This window comes from Aythya ferina (genome assembly GCF_964211825.1).
Source record: "Aythya ferina genome assembly, chromosome: 19".
Taxonomy (NCBI): Eukaryota; Metazoa; Chordata; class Aves; order Anseriformes; family Anatidae; genus Aythya; species Aythya ferina.
The window spans coordinates 3,895,396-3,905,985 of NC_140309.1; the positions used below are offsets into that span (position 1 = coordinate 3,895,396).

The following is a 10,590-nucleotide window of genomic DNA, read 5'->3' on the forward strand; positions in this document are numbered from 1 at the left end:
ACAAACCAAATGTGGTATCAATATGCAAAAAATGAGAGCAAGCCCGGCACAGGAAATTACAGGGCTATCAGCTTAATATTCATTACATATAGGAAAACGCAAGGTCCCCATTGTATACAAGAGTGTAATTAAATCAAGGGGTTCTGCTGAAATCAACTGCTTGTGATGTTTATGAATTAGCAGCAGATTCAAAATGCAGCAGCAACCTTAGCATTCAGCCTGGGGCCTGGTGTTATTTGTTACAATCTAGGAACCAGCCCTGGTGAGAAGCTTTCTCCTAGATAGTGTAAATTTAAAATCTCTTGCCCAGTGTTTGTTGTTGTTGTTGTTATTTTTTTATTTATTTTTTTGCTTTATATGTGACTCAGTGCTGATGAGGATTAGCACAAATAGGCCATCCGAGGACAGCTTCTGGGGGAAAATGTTATGGGCTGACTTACTGATTACTGCTTGTTTGCCATTTTGGGCAGCAGCAGCGAAGCATCTCTCCTATTCCTCCTGCTTCTGCTCCCCCCGTGTCTCCACAGCAGGAACATCTGCAGTTACCCACGTATTTCCTCTCGGCGCTGGGAAGCTGTGCCAGACTTCCATTACCTTTCAAGGGGTTGTCACTGGTGCCTACAGAAACACCCTCTTCCACTTCTACTACACTTTGACCACATGGCTTGTAAAATGCTATTGTTCTTTTATCTTCAAAGACACTCCTAAGTCCTTTGGGCACAGATACCACACAGGCCTCCGTGGGCCCCTAGAGATGCCACATGGTTTTCTCCTCCATTAGGACCTTGCTCCATGTCAGGAAAGAGCAGCTGAGGGATGTAAATGAGAATAAAAGTGATCTGCAAGCATAAAAGAAGGGGAAGGTTTCCAGCAGGTCATCGCTGTCATCCGGGGAGGAGCAGAGCTGCCGGCAGCCGAAGCTTTGCCACCAGTGCAAGAGAATAGAGGGCAACGCTCACTGTGCTGGGCTGGTCCAACTAATCAGCAAGAGGTGGCCAGGGCCTCCCGTAGGCAGAGCTACAAGGATTTAGAGCTAGATCTCCACTCCTAGGCAGGGGGCTTCAGCCTCTGGATCCCAAGTCCCAGGAAGCAGCGAGCGGCTCGGCATCCAGCCAGGCTCAGCGCCTCCCGGCAGGCCAGATGCCCTGAGTGAAATACATTCATCCTCAGCAAGGAACATGCAGAAACGTTAATAAATAATTAAAAAGCTCCTACAGTGGACCTAGCTTTTAGAAATGCATTCCACAGTACTTTATTACCCTTAATAACCTCCAAGACAAATTATGAATGAACACAAAGAGCCTATTTTAAGTGTGCAGTTGCAAATGCCAAGCAGGATTTTCAAACACAGCATGCAGTGCCAGAGGGAAATTACAAGTCTCTTCGCTTTCATCACAAGTTTCTTGCATCAAGAAAATGTATGGATAAATTACACTGAACCTAACTATGGTTTCTGTTTGTTTGTTTGTTTTTTTAAACTCAAAGTGAAATATTTCAGGAAATTCCTCCTTAAATCACTGTATTTACACCACCAACACTGGATAAAAAGCTTGTCACTTACTTATAGTAGGTTAAAATGAAAACCCCACAACAGCCCAAACCTAGAAAGGATTTAAAACGTAAATCCAGATTCCATACCCCATTTAGACGTTTAGCTCTGTGCCTCAGTTTTCCTCCCTAAGCCTGACAAAATGGAGAAAAAACGAAATCCAGCAGATGCAACAGTCAACTCCACAGTTGCTGGCTTAGGTGAAAGAAACACAAACTGGTGCCTACCTGGCCTTACAAGATCTCGTCTCTGGATTGTCCATCAGATGTGAGAAGCTGAATAAGAACTCTTCACTGCATAGTGTGTGCAAATACTACAAATAATTAGCCACGCAAAGGTCCTGTGGGAGCGGGTACTATTCAGTGTAAGCCTGCACCCTCAGACTTGCATTTTTTCTGCCTATATTTCCAAGCTGTACGTGGAACTGAGGCATTTATTCTGCGGGACTGTTTGAACTTCCCCCTCACTCCAAATGACAGCACGCTGCATGCAGAAGCACGTGAATGACGGGCAGCCTGACCACCTCAGGGCTTAGATGGAACTTGCAGAAACCCTGGAAACCAAGCACCTGCACCGAGGGAAGAACCTGCATCAAGCCCCGCAGCAGTTCTTCCCCAGGGTGTCTGGAATGTAATTTTGAGATATTGTTCTTATTCAAAATTTCTGAAGCAAGTAAATATGCTGGCAGCCATACCCGAGCATGCTTTTTTTCACCTCCTTACCTTTGCTGTCTACTGGTACTCTTGCAAAATGCAGAAGCAATTTCTATTTAGCATGAAAAGCCCATGGGAGATTGAGTTGAAAGGAGGTAGCAGGGGGTTATTTTCCGCTGGTGGGTTGAAACTCCCTCCCTCACAGAGGTAATGCTCTGCAGTGAGCAGTGTCTGGGAAGACCTAAACATCCAGGTAACCTTACCAAATGCATCTGCCTCACAGACACGTTGGTCAGAGCCTGCTGTTGCCAAGAGGTACCTGGCCACTCTGCAAGCAGTCACAGACTCAGATATTTGCTGGCACCAAAAAGAGCAAAACTACATCTCAGAGTCTGTTCCTTGGCTGCAAATTCGGTCTGATGAGGTGAGAAACATCACACTGATAGGCCTGTGGTACTGACTTACGGGCATTTAAGTAGAGACCTGGTTAAGCCATCCATCAACTCCCCTTCGCCAGGGACGGCTGGTGCTGGGTTCAGCCACTGTCGATCCCACAGCAGGTACACTGGCACAAGGAACATCCCATTGCTCACTGCATTAGCCTCATCTGCTCTTGCTGCACAGGCTCACACCTGCGCACAAAACCCTTGTAGCACGGCAGGGCCCCAGACCTGTGTTTTTCAAATGCTTTTGTTTGCAGAGCTGAATGCTGCCTTGCTTGGGTGAACAGCCTTTTCCTCTGTGCTGGTTTTGCACTTCTAGAGCTGACCTAGATCTAGAAGCACAGGGAAAGGGACCACAGAGAGCAGCAGTAAGGAGAAAGCAAGAGAACTTTTTTTTAAAGCCTTTGAATCCTTCTTCATCTTGACTCGGCCTGTAAAGCAAGTCTCCTGCCATCTCACTCACAGTGGGCACATTCCCAGTTTCACACGTACGTTTTGAACCCCACAGCTGATTTCAGAAACACCTGACAGAAGCATGAAGGCCCCAGATCCACATATATTTATGAATTCTTCAAAACATGCAGCTAGGTACAAGAACTGGGCAACGAGCGAGTCCAGGAGGGGAAGGCGAGTGCTTTATCAGACATCAGGATCCAGGGGAAAGGTGCAGAGAGCCAGGCCTCATCCCTGTGGTGCTGGCAATGGCGTGGTGTTTGGGGTTTGTTTCTGCCTTACCAGATCAGAAGGGCAAAGCCGGCAGCACAACAGGCTCCAGACAGGAATACAACAGGGGAGCTCGGTGCTCCAGCAACAGCCCAGAGAGGAGCTTGAGATTCAACACACTTGGGTGGGAGGCACGGACTTGTTTCCTCACCAAAGATCTGAGATTCAAGCTAAATCTTTGTCCTTCTCACCTTCAACAATCTTAATAGGTCAGACACCTCCTACTAATAGGTCAGTCAGTCCTTTGGGGGCTTACATGGGTTTTGCTGCCACATGTCCCTGGTGCGAGAGGCAGAGCAGGAGCTGGGCCCTGGTTCCCCGGGTGCACAAACTGAACAGGAATGGACAGAAAGCCACCGCAGCATCCTCTGGCCATGGAGCTCAGTGCAGAAAAGCCAAGTGAAGAGAGGACTGCTGCTCACGGTCACTTCTCAAGCACCAAAAGGTCCCTGAAGGGCTGTGCCCTGTTCCAGCTCCCCTCTCCCCCCCGTGGCCCCGGGAGCTGCGGTGGCAGCTGGCATGGTGCTGGTGGAGGGCGGTTTAGTTGCAGTTCACCTGACGAGGAGGAAATGAAAAACCCTCAAGGCCACAAATTAAAAATCGTGCTTTGATAGAATGACGATTTATAAATAGAAAGACCTATTTCCTGCAAAAATCCTGTGGACTGAGTATTGGAAACTAATTAGAAGACTGAATCACCAGAAAAATTGCTGTTTTCCTGTTACTCATGAGAAGATATTACTTTTCTAGCATTTTTCCTTTGGTGCTGGCGATCGAGGAGATCCTGTGGGTGCTACGCAGCCCCTCTTTGCTCATATTTCCTTCCTATTCTAATACAAGGCAGAAAGGTAAAGGACAAAATCCATCATTAGGCATTCCTGTTGCAGTATTAGCTGCTGCACGCTGCCTTTTTCTTCCAGATTATATGATTGTGGAGCAGGAAGGTGGGCACACACTTAAAATTTTCTGCTTAAAATAATAATAATAAAAAAAAAGCTCCATCCAATGCAGCTTGCAAGCAGAGACTTTCCCACGAAATCCGTCATGATAACAACAACAGAAAAATAGCGCTTGCTCCAAGCAAAGTCTTGTACAACCCTCGGCATTGCCGTGTAGAGGTGGGAACCTCAGGGTTCAGCCTGGAGACAAGAAGAGGAAATCAGCTCTGAGCAGGCAGCCCCGCAGAGCCCATCCATCGCTCGCGTGTCACCTGGAGCACTGCGACGGGAGCTGGCAGCGCCAAGTCCTGCCTTCAGCCAGCAGGGAAACACACTTCAGCAGCAGCACTACATGGCCGTAAGACTGACACATTAAAGCAGCAAAAAATCACCATAAAATGAAGTTCTCAAAGCAGTTTTGACCCAAATTTGCAGAGTTCAGAGCCCTTTCCTAGTGGCTCACTAAGAGCAAACAAGCAGAAAGCGCTGCTCATTGCAGTTTCTGATGCAATGCCAAATGGCTGCAGCACTGATGGATCCTTCTGGAACAGCTCTGGCAGGATTGTCCAGCTGTTTGTTATCCCTGTGGGTATGGAAAAAGCATGGCCGTGGTAAACCCATACCCCAGGCTACCCCGAGCACTGGTGAGAACAACTCTGGGACAACTCACAGAGCAACTGGGAACCAGAAAAGAGCTACAGAGAAAGGCAAGGAAGGTTGCAGAGCTCTTCCAAATGGACAGGGAATGATGGGCTGCAGCAGACTACATGGCTGGTCTCAACCCTGAAGTCTCTTGGGGCAACCTCAGGCTGTCCCCAGGAGCCATCTCACCACAGCCCAAGGTCACCACTCACTCCAGGGAGCCAGCTCAGCAACACATGCTTGCACCCTAATTCCATGCAGAAACCCACATGATAAGATACAACACAGTCCTACAAAACACCATGGTTGTGTAGGACTGCTCAGAGAAGGCAGTGTTCTTTTATTACCAAATTAACTTAAAAAAAAAAAAATCCATTTCACTTCTCACATCAAAGATCATAATCTCCATGTAAAAGAGAGGGTCGATGAAAAAAGAGGTACTTAGAAAACACATTTTCAAATTTAAAACACCACTAACACTGATTCTTCTTGCTTGTAAAGAAGTCAGGCTTTTTGTCTTATAAAGTATTCCAAGACCTCATTTGCAAACTACCACTGCTAGCTGCTCTGTTTTTTGCAGGCTGCTCACTTTCTCTTTAGGGATTTCATATTCTTCTAAATTTTGTAAATGGCCACTAAAGTGGAGATGAACATTATAAAATACATTTCAATCACCCTCACAATTTAGACTAATTCATTGGCAACTGTACAAAATGCTATTTACAAGGTTCTTCCATCAGCTGGTATCTGGCATTAAGTATTTTGAATCAATCTACCATCATTTTCATCTCTTATTTTTCATACAAGGGAAATTATTGATCGAAGCTTTTCAGCCTCATTTAATATACTGGAATAGGCTTTAAATTTTCCCATGTAAACCTCAGTGGAGATTAGCAACTCTGTCTTGCTTAATGCAACACAAATCAGTCTCCCTGATGAGACCACAATATTGTACATGACATCATGACCAGTTTACTAGTTGATGGGCCCTCAGACAGGCACCTGCTAGAAACCCCCCAGGGCCTCAGCACTGGAGCTAAGAGGCAAGGTTGGTGCTTTACAAGGAAAAACGGTGCCTTCATCCCTCAGAGGCCATCACTGTAACCCAGAGCAATACCTGGTATGGATTTGTGGGAAGCCAGTTTTTTTTTCATTGCTCCTATCATGTTTGCACTCAGTTTTTGAATCACATTCAATTTTGCATTCAGTTGCTATTGCGATGGGTGTGTTCAAAACGCTAGATTAGATTTGTGTATGTTGAGGACAGAGAGCTTGGCTGAATTTTGATGAACTTGTTCTTGAATAAATAAGCAAAACATCACTGAATAAGATACTCAGCCAGCTTCAATAAATACATATGGTAGCAAAACAGCCAGCTATACAAACAGAATATATCACACTGGAACAAGCACTGATGATTTTGTAATGACTCCGGCAGCTTTCAGCATATTAGATACTACTGTAAAAAACAGCATGCAAATGCCTGAGTCCAGTTTACAGCACGAAGCAAGTTATGCTACCAAGGCAGCAGCCAAGGAGTAATGCAGTGCAGGACGTGCCCCTCGCCCTTACCACATTCATTCTGGAAGTAACTGGAACACGGGGGCACGCAAATGCTGCTGGCTGCACGCTGCACAGGCAGCACTTCCCGAGGCCACGGGACTTCCAGGGTAAAACTCTGGACTGCAGATCCTAAAGAAAAAGGTCACCAGGATGGATCGTGTAGGAATACAAGTGTTTTCTTTGAGAGGCAACAGAAGACAAGCGAGGCTATTACAACCAAAGCCCGATACAAGATAAAGGAGCTTCAAGCTGCCGTGGCATGGAAGCTGCTGTATTAGTTGCAAGACAAGGGGAAGAATGTGCTCAGGCTGAACTTCTAGTGGTCCATTTCATGCACTAATTTGTGTGCAGGTTGTTATTTCAGTATGTTTTTGTACTAGCAGAGAATAATCATAGGATAAGTAGAGCAAGATAAGTACATATGCTGCCATTGTTTTCTTGCAGCATAACAGCAGCATCAATGAAGCCTGAATGCAGCCCAATTAGCATACAGTAATTAGAATCACTGCTGCTTTTTCATTTACTTCTGCACACCATGATGAGGTGTTGGTTGCAGTATGCAGGACTGCAATTGTATTGATAATGCCGATTGTTAAAAGCATGTATCCTATTCTCTCAAAAGAAAGCAGGGAGACATTAAATTGCCTTAAGCTGCTAAAATCTCATTTTTGGCCTGCCTCAGGAAAGTCTCCAGCTTACCCAAAGAATATCTGAGTACGTGCTACGCTCCCAAGGGATAAGCACACCTGTAATACATGCTGCCTTTAAAGGCAAACGGAGGCTTTAATGAAAAATCTGATTTTCTAAGACCGGTTAGTGTCTAGTCTGGCTCCTACGACCTCGTTGACACCTGTTTAGAGTTAACTCAAGCCCCAGTAGCTTCTGAGTGCCTGGAGAAGCCCTGTGTGGTTGTCCTGCTCTGTTACATGGCTGCCCTCTGAAAGAGCAGATGGCAGATATTTGGAGATAGCTTTTCTGGGCAGCCAGTAACCAGGCATTTGCTGAAGTGTGGATGGGCTGTGCACTATTTATAACCCATCCACCACTGAAGAGTCTCTTAATGCTTCTCCAGACTTAAATGGCTAACTTTTATGGCCCATTTATGGCCCATTTCAACAAAGCAGTTAAACATGTTCCAGGACGGGTATCTATATGTAAATAAAAGGAAGTTGTACTTGGCTGGCACCCAGGCTCCCATCCCCGCGCACCGTGCTGGCAAGCTGGTCTGCACAACCCTGAGCAAAACAGGCACTCACACTGCACCCAGGGCAGCAGGGCTGCGGACCAGCACCTTCCTAACAGAGCTCCGTGTGAGGCTCGTTAACAGCACCCTTGAAATCCGTCCTGCAGCACCCAAAATGCCCCCGCAGCATCACCCCCTTGCTGGCCAGGAGAGCCCTGCTGGCTGCAGCCCAGACTTGGTGGGTGCTCAGCACAACCCATCTCACGCCAAGGCACGCCAACCACGCACACTTTCATCAGGATTTACACTGAGGCTGGAAAGTCAGAGGTTAGCAGACTGGCCTGGAGTGCCTTAAAAAAAATAACAGGTTTTTAATACAGTTTTCTGTTCACAGGAGAAGGCAATCTGATAACCCAGGGTGAAGGACATGGTACTTTTAGACTGGATAACGATGGTGCAGCAAGGAAGGGCATGTAAGGAGAGGTATTACATAAGATGTAGGTTTTACAAGCTTTATAAAGACTCTCTTAGCACTGTGTTAGTGGCAGGAACCTCCTGTGCACCAACTTGGCTGAAACAGGAAAGATAGAAAAGTGCCTTCCATTTAAAGAAATGGGCTGTGAACGTACTGTCAATGTCTGTGATTCTTTTTATTGATTTACAGTGTGTAAGCCATAAATCATTCCAACTTTTACTGAGCCTATAACTATGCATCACTGTGTCAGGGAAACTCCTCAAAATTTAAGGGGGATGTGCAAGAAAACAGACTTCTCTTTCATCGACTCGCTTAGATGAACTGCAAGGCCAGAGCTAGATTTAACACACACAGTGGGGTGGATACATATAGACAAAACACTTAATTTGAACAGCTGCCCATATCTACTGCTCTTTATATCTTCCAGGTTTAATCTTTGGCTACAAGGGGACAGATGCAAGCCATTCTTCCACTGCCAGGAACCACACAGGTGGTTGCTTGCTTCATGCAACAGATCTTCATGTGCACACCCTGGTCTGCACCAGGGCACCCTGGCTGCAGAAGGGCCTCTCTGCAAGCACCAAGCCAGGAGGGAGCAGGGAGCAATGCTGATACCTGGAGCAGATGCAGGAGTTGTCCTGAAGGTGGATCTGCCGGCTGCAGCAAGACCCAGGATGTTAGAATAATTAAATATCAATCCTGTTTTACAACAGGTTTCAAGAGAAAAATCTGCATTTAATGAATTCATAGACAATTTTCCAGCCAACTTCACTTTAAGCAAGGATTTCACCCACTCTTTCCAGCTCTTCAGAAGCAGCCCTACAGGATTATGTCGCACAGGCTTGGTTCATCCACAGGATTGAGCAGCTACATTCTTGCTACAAAAATCCTACCTGGAGGCCAACACTCAGCTAAAGACACCAACAAAATCCATCTGCTTTCTGCAGAAGTCCCTTAGGTTCGCTCTTTACAAGGTCACAAAGACCTTCTCTGCAATAAACCATAAGGCTTTTGGGGTGCTGCGCAAAACGGATCAGTGTGGGCTTCAGCCCACCCATACAGGGAGCTTGCAGAGCACCATCTACTGGCACTTAGAAATCTTCCTCCCCTGGTAGCTCTTGTCATGCTTGGGTTGTTTTATGTTTTAAATAACCTTGCTGATCTGCCTCTTAAGGCATCTCCTTCTTTGTATGCTAATTTAAGCCCAAAGGCAAAAATCCGTTCTCCAGTAAAAGATGTACCCACCTTCCTGAATCCAGCCAGGTAGTGTGAGCCTGAGCACAGGTGTAAAATTAAGGGTGTGATTAAGCGCTTTGCTGCAGAAGGACGGCTTGCTGCATGAGCACAGGGCTTGCTGAACTGGGGCCTTGCTGCTTAGAGGTTTTCTGATTAAACATCCCCACCAGATTACACTGCAGGAGGCTCCAAAGAGCAGTTCTCTCTGCCAGAGAGAAGCAACTGGGATAATTCAGTCTTCTGCTTGCTCAGGGCTGATCACTGAAGGGGCAGAAATTAATTTCCTATAAACACAGGCATATTTTTTTCCCTACCTTGGCAAATGCTGTTGTAAAGAAGCCATTACAGAAGCTGATTTTTATGATGCGTGACTTTGGCTTGTCCCAATGGGGGATATTTTATGAGGCATTTACATAAACATATACAAATCAAAATGGCCAGCTGTGCTTCTCTTGCACCTGCAATGTATAGATATTGCACCTAATCTAGGACTACACAATTGGCCAACCTGAAGTGGGATCGAGTTGTGTGTGGGATGGAGAAACTGAAGGGAGATCTGACCTGCACCCCTGACCCCAAGACTAAGACTTCATGCACACAGCTAGGCAAACTGAGGCACTCAAACTACTGGATTCCCTGTGGTGCCTACCTGTGGGGTTGATAATATTCATCAGGACTAAACTGCAGTCCTTCTAAAAGACGCTAGTTACAATGGTTGGCCCAGGACTTACTTGAACTGCAGGTTTCAGCCCTTGTCTAGTTGTATTCTGGGCATGGCTTAGTGGGAACCAAATCACGCCACACTGGGATGAGAAGCAGCATAGGGACTGCACTCAGACAGCACGCTTTCTGTTAGGGGACCTGGATGGTGGTAGGACTTTATTTTCAAACTTCAGTATCTAGAATTAAGTGCCTAAAGTCTCTCCTTTGCCCTTTAGCTAGCAAACTTTTACTCAGCTTGGTCATCTTGGCCAAGGGCAGAAAAGGACCCAGAGGCAGAATTCAAGTTGCTGACTCCTGTCTTGCTGCTGTTTCCTCCACTGTTAAGTCATTTACCTTCTCAATTTCCATCTCCTGCTGGATTCCTTCTCTTTCTCCTAGCTCGCATCAGCCACATGACCAGCTCTTTTTCCCTCACTACTTCTATTTTCTTTCAAAACATCTGTCTTCCAAACTGATGTCATG

At 46.1% G+C, this 10,590-nt stretch overlaps 1 long non-coding RNA gene across 1 annotated transcript; it reads left to right on the forward strand.

Annotated features, from left to right (window-relative positions):
• Window positions 1-7,886: 7,886 nt before the first annotated feature.
• LOC311421587 lies at window positions 7,887-10,350 on the forward strand. The gene is made up of 3 exons (XR_014684913.1): window positions 7,887-8,021; window positions 8,089-8,177; window positions 8,597-10,350. It is a non-coding gene; the product is annotated as an uncharacterized lncRNA (long non-coding RNA).
• Window positions 10,351-10,590: the final 240 nt, after the last annotated feature.